We start from the raw sequence: 18,032 nt of genomic DNA, 5'->3' as shown, positions 1-18,032 counted from the left end.
AGACGACTCTTCTTCCCTGCCCGAGCTAGAGAAGGGAGGTCTATTCTCCGAGCAAACTGAAGCTCTAGCCACGGAAACACAGGCACAGATGAGAGGGAAACGCAATTAAAGCCTATATTTTGAACGATGAGCTCTATGGCCTTCTGCCTCCTCCAGTTCCCAAAACATCGGCAGTCACGTGGTTTATTTGCCACTCTATGATCTTACAGTGAAGCTCCACCATCTTAGAGCAAAGCTCCGTCACCTTACAGTGAAGCTCCATCAGCTTTTACAGTGAGGCCCTCGGGCAACAGGCTTCCCTTAAACAAAAAACTTCTGATCATGTGTCCAGGTGAACTGCTGTGCCCGTGTACACGCTCGCCTTCTCCGTCTGACATCCGACACACCCTGACGTGCGCTGTCACCCTGGGCCTTCCCCACCCTGTCCCTTGCGCCCTAGAAGACCTCAGTCTGACCTAGAAACCACCTCAGATCCCGTAGGAGAAGAGAACACGGCAATACCCTCTCAGCGAGATTTGAGTGTGAACGACAATAGTACTTGACCATTCAGCTTGCCCTTCCACTGCTTAGATTTTTTTGTTGTTACAATCAGATAGGTGCCCTCTTTGGGAACAGAGACCCCTAGATTACTCGTCTTTAGATTTCTGACACCTAGCTTTGTTCTTGTCACACGTTTATTAAATGGATGAACTGCGAAAAAAAACACTTCTGATTAGGTTTTTAGTGCTTCCCTCTTAGTCACAAACAGATCCTCGAATCAGACATTTCAAGAATATCTTCATCAAGAACAACAGAAACCAAATGAACAAAGAGAAAAACAGGAACTCAGAGGAAAGAGAGACAATAGAAGAAGCAGAAGGAAATTTAAACAACATCAACAACACATCATATCCTCTGAGAGAGATTTTTTCATCCATGAAATAAGAATAAATTGCTATTTTTATTTTAAAAGATCAAAGATAGGAAAGAACCCTTGAACATTAAAAATATGATAGCTTAATTTTTTTTTAAGGCAGTATTGAAAGATAAAGATGATGACATATTGCAGTCTGGTGAACAAAAAGAGATGAAAAACAGGACAGAAAAGATGAGAAAATCCAGGAGGTCCAACATCCATCTAATAGGAGGCTCCTGAAAAAGAAAACACAGAATATGGAAGAAACAAAACTATCAAAGAAATTAAGTTCTAAGAACAGAAGATATGAGATGCAAATTTTCAGACTGAAAGGACCAAATAAGTAATGAGTACACTGAATTTTAAAAACATAAAACAACAACTAAAAAAACCAATGAAACAAAAACCGTATCAAAGCACATCACTTCTGAACACTGGGAATAAAGAGTCAGAGTAGATGAAATGTGTGAATCTCGGTGATGAGCATGGGAGTTCACTGTACAATTCTCACAACTTATCTGTAAGTCTAAATTTTTTTCAAAATAAGGTTTAAAAAGTAATGAATAAATTTCCATTTCTTTGCTACCATTAAAATGCTGTCATTTTTAATGCAGCAACGTAAACAAAAAATATCTTTGTATTGATAATAGGGAATGACTGTTAAAGCATTCTTATATTGTCAATCTGCTTTATTGAGATATAATTAAGTATACAATGGGTTTTGGTATATTACACTGTTAAATTTTAAAAACTGATAAAATATAACATGAAATTTGCCATTTTAACCATCTCTCAGCACACAAGTCAGTGGCGTTAATTACATTCACATTCGTATGTTAATGTGTGAAAAGCCCAGGACCTAACTTTATCTTCCCCAAGAGGAGGCTGAATATGCAATGACCTATCTGTTCTTCTGGCTGCTTACACTCCCTATGGTCTTTCATACTCTGGGATTCCCAAGGTCCCCCCATTAACCTCATCCATATCACTGATGGACACCCATCACCACGTATATGACAACAGCTGTGCACCAGATGTAACAGTGTGGGACAGGAAATGTACACAAACACATGGAGTACACATGGATGGGAACTCGAGGAGACTGAACGGGATTCCTGGAGTCCTAATGTAATCAGGATATTGAAGCCAAAATGTCCACAACAGGCCATAATTAGATTTCACAACCAAGAGACACAATAGGAAAGGCTATCTTCTTAATGCTGACTTTTTGTTTCCATGACATCATGCTTTGGCATTAAGCCGTAGTCTTAGGAAGGTGCCCGGGTTTTAGTGTTTGTAGCCTGCATCGAATTCCCTTTGTAGGAACACCTTTTCATTTTATACTCCTATCTTATTCTTCACAGCTTCCGGACTTGCATGGAAACTGAGGTCAGGAAGTGGCCCTGTGCTTAAGTCACAATTACTCCCCAAGCTTCATGGTCTCTCTGCCATCACCATCCCAGCGCACGCATCTACTCCTCCCGACATAATACTCGTATGCTTGAAAATCACCATTTTAAATGGAAAAGGAAAAAAAAAAGATTTTTTTAAAGAAGCGTGTAAAATAATTTAATGTGTGATGTCGAAATAGTCAAGATTTACTGAGTACTGAACTGTCAGGCACTGTGCTTTACCTAAGCTATCTCATTTGAGCCTCACAACAATCTCAAGAGAGATAGCTATTATTCTCATTTTACAGATGGTGAAACTGCAGGATTAGCAACAGTCAATGATGTCTAATCATGTGCTTCACCAGTCCAAAAAGGCAGGAGGAAATAGTGAATGACACTCAAGGTTACATAACCTGTTAGTGACAGAAGTAGGAAAGAGCCCAGGCCCTCTGACTCCGGAACACCAGGACGTGGTGGTTCTCGGCCCTTCCCCACACCCTCCAACTCTGAGTCCGGGGTACGCATCACCATTTATAGACTCTGGAAACTGGAACTGTGGGAAACTCCAGAGTTTATTACTTCCAGCTCTCTCTGAGACAAAAGTGCTGGAGGTTTTCTTTATCCTTGATAATCAAATCTGGGCCAATACGTAAGGGCCCACCCAAACACTACAATTTCACAGGGTACATGGAGTGAAAAAACACACCAAATATGTAACACTGACACAAAGGGAACAACTCACAAACTTAAAATGGTAAATACACCTCTTACACAGAAGGAAAAGCTATTAAACCTCCAACAAAATGAAGTCTGTTCTTTGGGAGAAGTGGGGAATGCCAGCACACTTGCATGACTCTATGACATTAAAAGGAGAGGAAAATTCCCTGAGAGATGCAAAGCTTGGTTTCAGAAAATGAATCCCTTGGAATTTAAACTGAGGCACCCCCGCTGAAAGGCATCACGGCTCCGGTTTCACGGCGCTGCCAGGGAGAAGGAACGGAGTCTCTGGCAAGACAACAGATCTGGTCTCATCCCTTATGCCAGCTCCCTTCGGGAAATGGATGGTTATGGGTTGGGGGGGGAGACAAAGGAACGGGTGGGTGGGAAACGGACAGTAACCCGTCTCCAGTGCTCAATGTTTCCACACCACTCACTTGCATACCAAACAGGGCTTGAAGGCTGGAGACGCAGAAAAGGCGGCATACTGGGGAGAGAGGGCGCGTCAAGGAACACGACAAGTTCTGAAATCTTGCCAACACTTTCCCATAAAAAAACAGGCTTTGAGACGAACGTGGAGGCAACACAGAAGCCGCTGAGCGTACATTTACTGTGTTACAAGCTTGACACTTTACTGTAGGATATGCCACCAAGGTTGATGCAAAAGACTTCAAAAGTGAATCTGCACATTTGGGGTCAGTTTCAGAGTCACACGTCCTTAATATGAACCCGGGTTCTTTCACTTACCAGCTGTGTGACCTGGGTAAACTACTTAACCTCTCTTGCACCTCAGTTTCTGAATCTATAAGATCATGATGATAATACTACTTTTCTAGGTAGTATTACTTAACACAACAATTACTTAATTATGAACATGTCTTTATTATTTCCTAACAATCTAGAGGTTGTTAATGAAAGTCAATAGGTAATAAGTGTGAAGTACCTGAAACATACAAACATTTGACTAAGGTAGCCAAAAGATGATCTTGTGGGAATAGCAATCTCTCTGGGATTTATTTTTTGCAGGTCTCAAAAGAGGGGTGGGGGTAGGCTAAGTGATCATGAGGTATTTTCCAGCACCAAGATTTTAAATGAAACCCTTCTCATTCTCTAAATTTACCTTACCACGCTCTGGTGTCCTGGTTTACCTGGATTCTCTACCTCTGCTTCTTCCTTTCCAAATACACTGTTTTTATTTTCACAATTTTCTCTTTTCCTTCCTATTCATTATATTTTAACTATCTTGAAAGCTCCATGAAAAAAGGATCCATAACTGCACCCAGCATCTAGCACGGTGCTTGGTGCGACGGAAGAAAAGCTTGTTTAAAAATGATTACGTTAAGCCCAAACGATCTGGGTCGTGTTCTTTCTGTCCTCTTTGTGCATGGGTGTGAACAGTTAATGTACATTCAAATCAGTGACATCATGAGCTCTGAAATGATTTCCAACTTAGTTCATTCATTGAAAAATACTCACCAGCCATCTTATTGTGCTAAGTACTCTGAAGAAGTGTAGGGTCAGGGTATTTAAGAGGGAGTTGGGATCGGGATGCTGGCAGTTACTGTGGTGTGCAAAGCCTCTTCTGTGAGTATTAGTTTCCTCACCTGTAAAATGGAGAGCATGACAGTACCTGTCTCTTAAGGCGATGGCGATTAAATGAGATCATGCACATAAGCACTCAGCGGAGGGCTCAGCACAGAAATCCATGAATGGTAGTTGAAAGCAAACACGAAAAGCTTCTAGCTCGCTCCAATTCATACCCTTGCCGGCTAAGACAATGGCGTTAGCAGCTCAGCAAAATCATTCCCACCAGCATGGTTTCGGGTGCTCATTCATTCAGCCAACATTTCCTGAGCACAAAACTATAAGCCTAGAAGAGTGTGAAAGATGCAAAGATGAACAAACTCCTTCCCCTCAAAAAGTTCATCAGCTGGTAGGGAAGACAGCTAGGTAGAAAGACAAATTATAACGCAAACAACAAGTACTGAAACAAGGTCCTAAAGTCCCCTGGGCACACGAAGGTCCATACTGTCACCTCCATTCCCCCTGGAGGAGGTGAAGAGGGGACCAAGTAGGAGAGTGCTGGCCAACGGAGCCGAAGGGGAAACTGAGCAGCACGTCCTAAGACCTGCTCCCAAGACCAGGACAGATCCCACCAGGGCCAGGGCTGGCGGGAGGAAGGAAGGAGAGCAGAGACGAGGGACCGCAGAGTCAGGCAGGCTGAAGCCACATCATGAAAAGACCATATGACAAAAGTTTCTTTTTAAGTCTCATGATTGGCCTTCTGTTGATTTCTTTTGAAACTTTCTTTTTCCTGAGTATTGTTTTACTGATAAATTAACACAGCTACCTTCATGTTCTACCTCAAAAGGTCAGAAATAGGAAACGCTGATCTGCAGCTGGGCTTCTGTGCCGGGTGCTTCTCCCTCTGCAAACATAATCCCGTTTGCCTTTGGAGCCCAGGGACAGCGTGGAGAAAGGCAGCTTTAATTTGGGGTGCACGCCTTCACGCAGACACTCCGCTCCGCTGGGGTAAGGTCAACAAACCAACCCCCAGAAAAAAAAAAAAAAAAAAAAAAAACAAACATACCGGAGAAGGACATTTCAAAAACAGCATTTAGTCACCTCTGAAATACCTTTAAGAACTGACCCCCTGCTGGCTGACCAAAGAGAGTGTCTACAGTCTGGGACCTCCTGACCCCACTTTCTGCAGGAAATCAAGCAAATTTAAACCTCCATAATTTACTCAAGACTCTGACTTCTGCCAGGGAAAAAGCAAACGATGCTGGCAATTAACTCCGTTGCTTGATTAAATCTCCATCATGGCGAGATGGGGCATGAAACCAGGCACCCAGCAATAGAGACCAGAGGAAAAGGCAAAGCCCAGCTACCACAGCTGTACCTCGGAACACTGGTTCTCAGATACGCTCAGTGAAATTGTTCACTCCAGGGTGAGAGGAGGCACCAAGAGGAGAAGTGTGTGTCATTCTGACAGAGCACCAGCACTGAGCCCAGATACCTCCATCATCTTGCGCCCCCACTCCCTCGCCTCACTCCTCACCCTCACAGCAAATACTCACCATGGGAGCTGAGAGCCCCAGACTGTTAACGTAATCCACGAGAGCCACGACAACTGTCACGCCACCGTGCCTGCTTCCGAGACGTTTTCTCCTGTCACATCACTTATTCTGCAAAGCCCTGGTGAATGAACTAGTAGTGGACAAACGAACCAGCAAGACAGAGATGTGGGTTCAGGTGTCAGGATCCCCTGAAAGAGAAGCCTTGGGAAACCAGGCTTCAAGTCAACTACCAGTTCAAAGGGGTCTTCTCCTTCAAGAAAGGGATTCAAACTGAACTAACGAGGAGCGCCTTTGGCAATCTCACACGGAGGAAGCTGCCGGGGCCCTTCCTGAAATCCTGTTCTGCTTCCTTAGTAGAAAGGCCATGGGAGTCATGTACGGGCCTAAGCAAGACCCCTGCAGCCAAGGTGACCCACCGTACAGAAAGTGGAGGAAGCTGCTGAGCACACTGCTAGCCATTCTGAAGTGTTCTTGCTGCAGCTACCGCAAGATTACAAAATCAAGAGGAGTGAGGAAGACCACATTCTAACACCAACGAAAGGACTCTTTCAACCTAAACCGACCAAATTCCAGACAGACGGAATCAAGCTCAAAGCAGCATAATCCAAAATTTAATCCCTATTACTCACCATAGCAGACATTTAAAAAAATGTCACTATGTATAACTTCATGTGACAAGAAGAGAATTAAGCAGGTATTTGAGTCAACCCATATTTGATTTAAATGAAGGTATAATGCCAGAGCAGGAAAGTGAGAAGTCAGAGGAGAAAGGAAAAGAGGAGAGGACAGGCTTGTTACACGGAAGCTTTCGAGCCCCTGGGTATGAGTAGCCTTACCTATCCCTACCTTGATAGAAAGGGCAGTTTTCTTGGTTGTTTTGAAGTTATCAACTCTTACCTCAATGTGGTTTCAATTATGAATTACCAGACTAAAAGGGTGGGGGGAAGCTTTGATTTATTCTTTTTTGCTCCAATTATGCATGATGTGTTTCCACTGAAGACTTTGAAAAGTATTTCATCCTGCCTCTCATCCTGAAGTGGTCAAAGGGCAAAACCAAAAGGAGTTAACCCTTTCATTTCTCCTCTAGGTTCAAACGGACTCGCTATCAACGCATTAGGGCAAGGCCTTGGAAGCAGAGAGAGCAATGAAAGGGTTAAGCATTAGCATCATATTACTAACGTGCATAAGGGTGGTGTCCCCTGTCCAAAACGGTGAGATGATATTTACGGTGAGATGATATTTACGTTAATGGGTGCTGGGAGATCTGAAAGGGGCAATCAGGAACGTGGCCCAAGTTGCCTTAACCGTTAAACCTCTCTAGCTCCACTCGGCAGCACAGCGCTCCACTGGCCGTGCGCTGACTTGGGAAGCTGGAGAAATACAGAGACCTGAGGGTGTCTTCCCGCAGGCTCTCTTACATTGCGAGAGAAAAGATCTGGGGACGAGCCTGAAGTCTACTTGCTGCACTGTGTCTTTGATTCATCCCATCCATAAAAAATAACTGATTGTTCCGAAAAACAAGGAGAACATTGATGGCTAAATCTCACTGACTTTACATTAAACAGGCACAGGAAAGATGAAGAAAATCGAAGGTTAGAAATCTCCTTAGTGCTGTAGACACAACCAAGGAAGACAGTAAATTAAAAACTTAGAATTCCTGTAATTTATTTACAGTAATGTACTGGCAACAAGTTTTCTATATAGTGGCACTGGACTGCATCTAACCACATCTGTCTGGGTGGACTGGAGTAACAGGTATGGTGACTCTCTAACATCCAAAGAAACTGAGCCACAGAGACTAACTCAGGGTCATAGAAGCAAGCCAAATCATTTTTTACTGTTAGTCTCTTTTTCCTCTAGATGTGTTTAAGATCTTCTTTTTCTTTGGTGCACTGTAGTTTCACTATGACTTTCCTGCTTGTGGTTTGATGGTCTTCTTTGATCTGAGGTCTGGTATCACTCAACAGTTCTGGAAAATTCTTAGCTATTATTCTTTCAAAAGGGCCTGTTTCCATTCACTCTCTCTCCTCCTTCTGGAACTCTGATTAGACGTATGTTGTACCTTGTTCCTCCGTTCTCCATGTCATTACTCCTTCATATTTTCCATCCCTTTGGGCTGCATTCTGAACAATTTCTTTGAATCTAATAATCTAATCTAATCTAATAATCTGAAGTTCTTGCAGCTGTGTTTCTGCTGGTTCTCACTCTGATGTAGTAAAAAACTATGGTTTTTTTACTGTGAACTGCTCATTTTCTATAGACACTTTATTTTTAAGAATTATTTGAGACCTGGATTGAAGATGAGCTCCTCCAGAGAGGATGTGTGTCTACTTCTGCTGGTCCCTATCAACTCAGGGCCACCTTCAACGAAATTCTCCTCTTATTCAGACCACACTTGTAGTATGAACTTGGACCACAAACCATGTGAAGGTGGCTTATGAATTCAGTGCTCAACACCAGGGTCAATACAGACTTATTCTTCTTTACCCTTACACTGAAGAGGCTCTTTTAGTTTCCTGACTTCATCCAGGAAGCTCCTGACAGATTCTCCAACTTGCACAGGCCACAGGCTTTCAATCCTGCTCCCTTATCCCCTACTTCAGACAGTTACCAGGCAGGGAGCTCCAGGTCACCAAACTCTGCAAAATCTCTGCAGCAAAGGCCAGCTTTGGCCCCCACTCACCTTCCAGGACACCTAGTTTCACTTTGTTTAGAGTCGACAAATATCTTACTTTTATACCAGCTTAGCAACAGGCTTTATCAAACTTCATTCAGTATTTTCGTTGTTCAGTTGGCAAGGTCATTTAGCATATTTAACCCACCATGAAGCCAGTGACAGAAGTCTTTCTATATTTACACTAATCATCTAATTAGGTGCTATTGTGTTTCCTGTTTAATCTGAGGGTCAAGTCTGTGTGCAAGATAAAAACAATTATTGTGAAAACATGGCAGTGTATTATAATAGATGGAATGATGGACTGAGAATCTCTGCATCAGGCAAGTCACCACACTTCTTCCGACCTCCATTTCCTCATTTATAAAATGGGATGATGGGGACATAGATCTTAAAGATAAATAAGACTCACTTTCTTCATCTGTAAGAACGGAGCCAACAGAATGCTACTTTTGGGTTGTAAGGATTAAACGACAGAAAACACACGACAGAGCCTATCTGGGTACAAAAAAACACCCTCTGTAAATTTCAATTTTCCCCTCCGAAGTCCCATCCAATTCTAGAATGTACGTTTCCATGTGATAAAGCATTACACTAGCAGCATTACATTAATGCCACTTACAAAATGCTTCCACATATATTATTTCATTAATATCTCATAATAATCCTGTGAAATAAGTAATATCCCATTTTACAGATAAGGATAACAAATTTCAAAGAGATAAGAAAGCACAATGTTAAGCTAAATAATGGTCTTGAACTCAGGTTGATTCCAAAATGTGCTTTTCAATGACCCTGATTAGTAATTGGTAATCAGTCACTAACTGCTACACGATTCTTTTGAACCTATTAATATCCCTAAACCCAGTCCTACAGATGAGCAAATTGCTGCAGAGAGATGCAGCAAGCAACCTCAATTTACTTGGATCATCACCACGAAAGAAGGGATTAAAACTTGCAGTTCAGGAATTTCTGAGCTAGAGTTAGTTTTCTGAAGGCTCACAGGTTAAACCCATCTGAATGCCTCTCTGAAAATTCCAGTTACTATCTGAGTTTTAGCTTCTTAACTTTTTTCTTTATATAGCACTGAAATTCACATTTGGCCCAGTGCCCACCCTTCTTCTATAAAGCCAAACTACTGTCAAGAAGAGCAGGAAGGGTTGCCCCTGATTGCTTTTCAGGTGGTAGAGGAAAAGTTGACATTTCATCCTCCTCTTGCTTGGAAAAGAAGCCAATCATTTATAAGAACCCTCGTCTGGCTGTGGCTTCCATCAGTGGGATGGACAGAGGCCAGTTAAATGGCTCAGCCTAAGCCATACTGAAAGAAGCTGGAATGAGCAAAGAGTGGATTCCATATGTTGATGCTTTTAATAATTCATGAGTTCTATCAGTCTGCAAGTAATAAATTTCACTAAACATATCTATGGTAAGATGGTTTAAGATACTGTCAAATCAATTAAATGGGTGAATATAATAAAGTAGGTGCAAATATAACACATCATTGATTTTACTGGTTCATAATTTTATATGTTAAAATTAATGATTCAGCTGTTTGATAGCAAAAACTGTGGATTATTCTTAGACACTGTCTTCAAACACACACTCCTCATCCCTGGATCTGTTACTTAATAAGTACACTTAAATACTTCACTGAAAAAACGAGGAACTTATCTGATTCAAGTCAACAGGGCTAATCTATAATCCGAAGTGTTCAAGAATGCTAATGGTGGCTCAAACTACTACTTCTCATGAGAGGTGAAACAGATCTACAGTTTCATCTGACTATCCCATACCTGAAACACTCACAGTTTGAAAGAGAGGCCCGTTCTCTGGCCTGGGCATAAAAATGTGTGCTGGCAGCCCACTGACTGTATTTTAGAGGTCAGCTGTGGTATGGAGGAAGACTTCACTAGCTTGGTAAACAGAAACTCTTGGGAAAGGTCAAGTTACAACTTGTGGCATCCGAGCTCAAAGCACCCACACACTTAAGACCAAGGAAACCAAAGCTTTCACACAGTTTTGAGCTGACAGGAGTGCAACACCACCATTAAAGTTGGTACAAAGTGGGAAGGGCGACCTCTAAAATGCAGTTGTTTCTTAATTCTTAACTTCTCTGCAATTCCAATAAGGTACATGTTTTGTCTACTATGTTTTATCTCTGCTTCCTCCTGGGCTGGGGCCGGGGTCGGGCATATGAACCCACAGGGCAAAAATAATAGGCAAGGAGACACCGGTGGACAGGAGTTCAATACATTTTGGGAGGTGAAACAGATGGAGCCTCTCGCCAGACGACACACAGAAATGTAGAATAAAATATAACAAAAGTCTTTTTAAATATTCAGGAAATGGGAAATCGCCAGGAACCAAAAATGAAGAAAAACTACAAATGAGAGCTGAAGGCACAGGGGCTTGTTGACACCGTGGTACCCTGGGGAGGGCGGAGGCTGTTGCTGTGCTTAGTAATGCAGGGGTGTGGGTTTTCACACCCATACTGGAAGAGGGACATGGCTTTGGGCACAGGAAGGAAGGAAACTAGCAATGAGACTTACACATCAAGCCAGAATCCTTAAAGGCCTGCACAATCAGTGAGAAGGTAGTCCAGAAAGTCACCCTAAGTATGTGGAGACAAAAGAAAAACATTTATCCTTTTCAACCTGAGTTTGGGCACAGTGGGTGCTTTCCATAGAGGCTAGCCCTCATGTAGGTTTAGGGTTTAAGTGGACTCTCCCTGTGTAGTAGGGAAACCTCTTACCAAGAAAGTAATGTTAGAAAGTGATTTATCTCTGCGATACTTCTGGAACACCTGGCAGAAGCAAAAAAAAAAAAAAAAGAACAAACTCTCTGGAGAAATACCCCCTTACCCCGGGTGGCAAAGATTTCCACAGAAAATCTTACCAGAGATGAACTCACATTCCAAAATTATAAAATATATAAGGAAACAATGCAACAAGAGCAACAGGCAGTAGATAAATGACAGGATTAGACCTCACAAGAAATTTTTAAATTGGATTACTGGAGAATATAAACTGAGTATCTCAAATAATTAAGGTATAAAAGAGTGAACTGAAAACATATGTGGAAAAAAAGAGACACTATGCAAAAAAGATCAGACAGATTTGAAAAATAATTACAGCTTCTAGAAATAACTATTGAAATTTAAATCTCAATGGATGGATAAACAAAACACATCAGACATAGCTAAAGAAAAGAGCAAAACAGATGTGAAAAAATTATCCAGTATGTAGCACAAAGAGTTAAAAATGTGTAAAACATGAGGGGAAAAAAAACAAACAAACAAACCTTAAACAAACCTTAGAGACACAACAACAGAATGAAAGAGGTCTAACATACATTTAATAGGATTCCAAGAGGAAGGATTGGCGAGGATGACAGATATGTAATATTCAAAGATAAAATGACTCAATTTTCCAACACTGATTAAAGACATGAACTCCAGGTTAAAGAAGAAAAATCACTCTCAAAAGCAGATAGAGAATGGGAATAGAAAATCACCATTTGGCAACCATTATACCAACAGATTCAGGCAAGAAATCATCAGTGGATGCTAAAACTAGGGGGTGAAAGTTTGAGGAGTAACAGGATATTTACACAGTCTCAAAGTATTCCCCCACAAGACACATTAAAAGAAAGGGGTAACTTCCCACTGGAGAAACCTGTGAGAGAAGTTATCATCACTAGTGACAGGACAAATTGACATCATGTGTCCTCCAATGTGATACACTGAGAACCAACGTTACTTTTGTGATATTCCTGTCAAAAATGCATAATTTAAATTTCCATAATTTGGAACATGATGCATAATTTGACACAAAAGCATCAGACAAACCCAAATCAAGGGACATATTCTAAAATAACCGACATGTTCTCTTTGAAAAGGCCAATGTCATGCAAGGCAAAGAAAAGACTTGAGAAACTGTTCCAAAGGAGGCTAAAGAGACATGACAACTGAATGCAATGCATGGTCTGGAATCTTCCTTTGCTACAACGGACGTTATGAGGATAACTGGCAAAAATCTACATATGGTCTATAAATTAAATAATAATGTTGTATCACTGTTTATTTCCAAATGATTTTGGTAAGTGTACTGTGATTGCATGAGAAATATTTAGGGGTAAAGGTACATCGTACCTGCAACTTCCAAATGGTTCAGGAAAAGACATATATAAATGTGAATACACATACACAGAGAAAAGAATAAAGGAAATGTGGTAAAATATTAACATTTGAGGAATATGGGGGAAGGGTGCACAGAAACTCTGTACTATTTTGGGAATTTTAAGTCTGAAATTATGTGACACTAAAAAGCTAAAGAAATAGAGAATTTTAGGTCTGTTTAAGCAAACAAAAGGCAGATAGGGGAACATAAGCGACCTAGCAAAACATAAGAAGCTAAACCTTCCAAGGGTGATAAGAAGATTCAGAAATTGGAGGTACTCGGTGTCCAGGAAGGAGGGACTCTAAAAACAAGAATAAGAAACAGTTGGTTCCAAGATCCCTTAAACTTATATGCACAGGCAGGCCAAGCCCCTACCTGTCCTCCCTACCCTCTGCCACTTTCGCAGGAGAAGGATGTTCATTCTCTGGGGAAAATGAATTAGAGAGATTCCATACTCATAGACACGAGGCACGGAAGGCAGGGTAAGACAGAACACTGACTACAGCAGGTGAAGTGATCATCTATCAAATGAAGGAAGAGAACCCATCTCCTCGCCCCACTCAGCTCCCCACACGCATATGCAGCCCAGACTCACCCATCCTCTCCCCACTCCCAAGGGCAGAAAGACAATTCTCTGGACCAGCGAACCAATCCCAGAGAAACAACCCGTGGATGCCAACAATCAGGTCCCCATCCTCATAACCTCAGTAAAGCCCACAAGGTGACAAGCCCATCCATGCATGCGGAGCTTCCAATCAGCTTTCGGTGCATCTGTCTTAAATAACAGTAGACTGCTAACAACCAACAGGTATTTGAAGAAAGTTTCCAATATGAAAGACAGCAAACAAAGACCTGAAAAAGGAGTTCAAAGGAAACAAACATACAGGGAGCTAAAGACCAATGAAAACAAAACCACAAATATCTTCAGAGAGATAAAGTACAGTATCCTTAAAACAAGAATAGGAAGATATTAAAAAAGATTAATTAGAAGTCAAGAAAAAACTCTAAGAAATTAAAAGTGAACAAAACTTTAAAAATCAAAACAAAGGTTAGAAGATAAAATTGAGAAAATACCTAAGAAATTAAAACAAAAGTCCATTAAGACAGAAAGAAATGATAAACAGGAAAGCAGAGATAAGAAAAATAAGTATCAATCTAGTATATTCATCATCTAGGTACCCAATTTCCATATAGAAAAAAAAGAAAACAGAGGGAAAAAAGATATTAAACATGAAAATTTCCTTATAAAGGGCCCAAACCAGTATCCAATGAACAAAAAAACACTCATACCAAGGCACACCATCATAAAGTTTCAGAACACAGGATTTCCCAAGAAGATAAAAAATTTCACATAAAAGGATCAGGAATTAGAATGACACCCCAGTTTTTTGAGATTAAAACGGGAAGCTTAGAGAACAATGAAGCAATGTCTTCAAAATTCTGAAGAAAAGCTACCACAATCAGAATTTTACACCAGCCCAACTATTAATCAATGTGAAATAGAATAAATGCACTTTCAGACATGCAAGGTGACAGCAAATTTATCCCCCAATAGCCCCCTTTCTGGGGAAATAATTGGGAAAAAATAACCCCCAAAAGAGAAAGATGTTAGAACTTGGAAACAAAGAATCCAACACAGAAGAGAAAAGAAGGGAAATCCGAGCACCACGGTGAACAGAGAATCTAGGCTGACCTCTGTACAGGAGACCCAGAGAGCAATCAACCCACACCGGGGCTGCAGGTGCAGGGCTACGGGACAGAAGGGTGGAGGGAGGCAGGGAGGGAGAGAAAGGGGGAAGGAGGGAAGAAATCCTATCGTTTACTTGTGCTTGATCATTTCACTCTTTTGGTGGAAAATTTAGTTGTATTTACTTCCTGGAAAATAAAAAGTTATACATAATCACGTTTTACGTTTTACTACTTGGTTCCGTTGACAGCAACATTTACACAGTCCTAATAATGCAACAATAAACACCGCTTTAATGAAAAACGATGATACCAGCCCACTGGTAAGATGAGAAAGAAGAGAAATGCGCAGAGGTAGGGGCAAGAACAGGAAACAAGGCACGAACTCTAAGGAAGGAAAACGATAACGTCTGCGATTGAGAAATCAAAAATAGCACTATCAGCTTTTTATGAGGAGACGGGAAAATAAATATCAGAGGAAAGCTGACAGAGTTGAAAGAAGCTGCCCCTTGGGAACAGGCCTTAATTTTAGTTACATGTTTTATTTTACTATCTGAATTTTTAAACCATACATGTGTTAAGCTGTACTATTTTTTTTAAGTATTTACAAAATTAAGTGACATAGCTGAGATACAAAAGAGAACCCCAAATCAAGAATCAACCTCCAGCTGGAGCAATGTGGAAAGTTTTCTACTCTGCAGCTACAATAACCCATTTATTAGAAAACTACACTCAAATATTAACTGATAGGTAAGTAAACAGTATAGGATATTAGAAATGGAAACAGAATTCATTATCCCGACGTTGTGAAACGCAACAACTCATTTTCCTGGTAACCTCTTACCAGATTCACAGGAGAATGAAAGTGGCCCCTGAGACAAGGGGAAAGGGAATCTGGCGTGCTAGTAAGCGACAGCTGGTGCATGAAGGATGACTTTGCCAAAACACTCAATATGTCCTCAATTCACCCAGTGCCAGATCAAGCTCCCACAGACTTCGAGAAACTACTCCACGCGCTGCCCTCCTATATGGGACCTAAGGCAGCAGTCAGTTGGTGACTCACAAAAGCCAGAGTCATAAAAGTGACCTCTACAAAAACCGCAGATGTAGGCCTGCATCCAGGGAAACCGTGCGTGCGGCTCACCCACTGCCACGACTGGAGTCGCCATGCAGGTGTGCGCTACTCAGGTATACTAGTCTCCCTCTACGAGGAAGGATGCTCTGATTGACACGATCCTCTCTGCAACACCCCCGAGTTTGTCTCTTCATGTGCCTTACTTATCCTCCCCACCTGGATCTGACTTGTGACCTCCTCTTCTCCATTTTCTGTCTGACCATCAGAACTGGCCAAGTGCTTGGCTTGGGGTCCCAGGCCCAGCTCTTGGGATCTTCCTGCATCTCTCCATTCACAGACCCAACTCAGCTTTCTTTACTCCATGACCTGAGACTTTCTAGCTTGTTTCCAGAGAGGCAACTACAGATACGAAACAATTCAATGGCAAAGCCTGCCCAAGGAAAGGCTTGGAGTTGAGGGCGGTAGAGTGGACCGCTTGTGCAACTGTGATCCTGTAAATGCGGTGCCTCTAAAAACAAAAGACTCCCGAAAGCTTAAACTTACTTAAAATTCAAGCTAAGATCTCTAAATTCCATACATACTTTAGTCATATCTGGGCAGTGGGAGGAAGAAGGGGAGAATAGGCCAAGAAGGCCTCCTGGGGGGCAGGAGAGGCATTCAAATTCCAGAGAAACATTCCACAACCTGGAAGTTAAAGGGCATGGAGTTGAGTTAAACAGACAGCTAACCGGTATCTTTTCAACTCAGAGTTCTGTTTCGTGCACTGGCACTTCTTCGGCCCGCAGAGTGATTTATAGCTTGTTAGTATTTACAGCTGAGTGATATTTTCAGCGGCTCGTACAACCGCAACCTTTGTGAATGAGGGCCGCCGTCTGAACTTCTAAGTACCAGTAGCCCTGAGTTCCTCATGTAGCTGAGACAGATGTGGGCTGAACCCAGGCCCTGGATGCTTCTCATCCAAGCCCCAGGGGTACAGAAGCGGAACTGGATGGGGAGCGAGGGAGAGCTTTCTCCAGGCAGTGGGTCAGGACACACACTGTGAATCAACCCCACATCCATGTATGGCCCCTGGGCCAGCAGCATCAACACTGCTTGGGAACTTGCTAGAAACGCAAATTCTAGGACCTCACCAAGACTTATTCGGAAACTAGGTGCGGAGCGGCAGCCCTCTGTGTTTCCGTGAGCCTTTCGGGAGCTTCCGATGCACACTGATATCGGAGAACCACTTCCCCAAGAACTAGGGGCTACAGCCAGCTCTGCTGCACTGTGTGCCCACAGCTCCGACCCCTGCTCCTCACGGGTGACGACAGCCAGTGTGGCACGTGCTCGTACGCAACCCTCCCACTCACCGAGCCTTCCCTGCCTGCTTCCAAAAGCTGGACTTGAACCGATGCTGACAGGATGTCTAGGTAAGTACATAATCCTCGTCTGAGGCCTTGCTTACAGCTAAGTCACGTTCCGGCCAGATTTCGTAGGAACAAACTCTTATTTTCAACCTTATTCTTATGCTAGGTTCGACAATCCATTTTAAGTTACTTCTCCATTTTTCTCATCAGTTTTTGTCAACAGCCATGGGCCCCCAGCTGTCTCTCCTTCCTGTTCTAGGTCTGGTATGATCAATGCCGAAAAGAAAAAAAAAAAAACCTGCGGTATCTTTACTAGTGTAATCTATGAAAGCAAATTTGAACAAAACTGTCTGTCAAAAGGGACTGGGTAAATAAAATTAGGACATACTGATAAGGTGGAGTATAATCTTTCTAATCACGCTGTAGAAAAATAACATGGGAAACTACTTCACTCTACAACATGATTTTAGGACTACACTGCATTTAGTTTTTAAAACTGACACTGAGAGGACACGGTTTTGTTGGCACATGCCAGAAATCCAAAAATTCACAGCTCTCGGCCCACTCCATCCCCGCATCATATTTAATGCTCACTTGCTTCAGTCTCCGTCCTCCAGACATGCTCCCATCTGGCAGAGAACCAGAGGTAAGGCGGGGGAGGGTGCCCGAGGAGATCCCCAGCCATACAGGCTAGGCCCAGAGGTAGGGACCAGGCCTGCCAAGGGGCAAGACCAGAAATGACACAGACATGTAGAAGCAATACAGGTGTGGAGTATTTGGGGGGGATGGTAAAGTTTTGCTGATATCTGCAAAAAAAAGGGAGAAAAATGAAAGCATGGTGAGACTAAAAAGATAGTAAAATGCAGGCATCCTTGACAGGAGGAGCTAAGAAAACTAATGATAAAAACAAACATGTCATCCCTCATAAAGAACCTTAATTTGGTGAGAAATTCCTTCCAAAGAGAAGATTCAAAACACAGGGCTAATCTC

The 18,032-nt window shown here is 42.2% G+C and overlaps 1 protein-coding gene across 2 annotated transcripts in view; it reads right to left on the bottom strand.

The window, feature by feature from the left end:
- Window positions 1-18,032, bottom strand: part of EXT2 (exostosin glycosyltransferase 2) — a 131,250-nt gene that overhangs the window by 47,449 nt on the left and 65,769 nt on the right. The window lies entirely within an intron of this gene.

The sequence above is a fragment of the Kogia breviceps genome, chromosome 7 (genome assembly GCF_026419965.1).
Source record: "Kogia breviceps isolate mKogBre1 chromosome 7, mKogBre1 haplotype 1, whole genome shotgun sequence".
NCBI classification, from domain to species: Eukaryota; Metazoa; Chordata; class Mammalia; order Artiodactyla; family Physeteridae; genus Kogia; species Kogia breviceps.
Note: the sequence above shows the minus strand (reverse complement) of the source record. Positions and strands in the feature narration are given on the sequence as shown.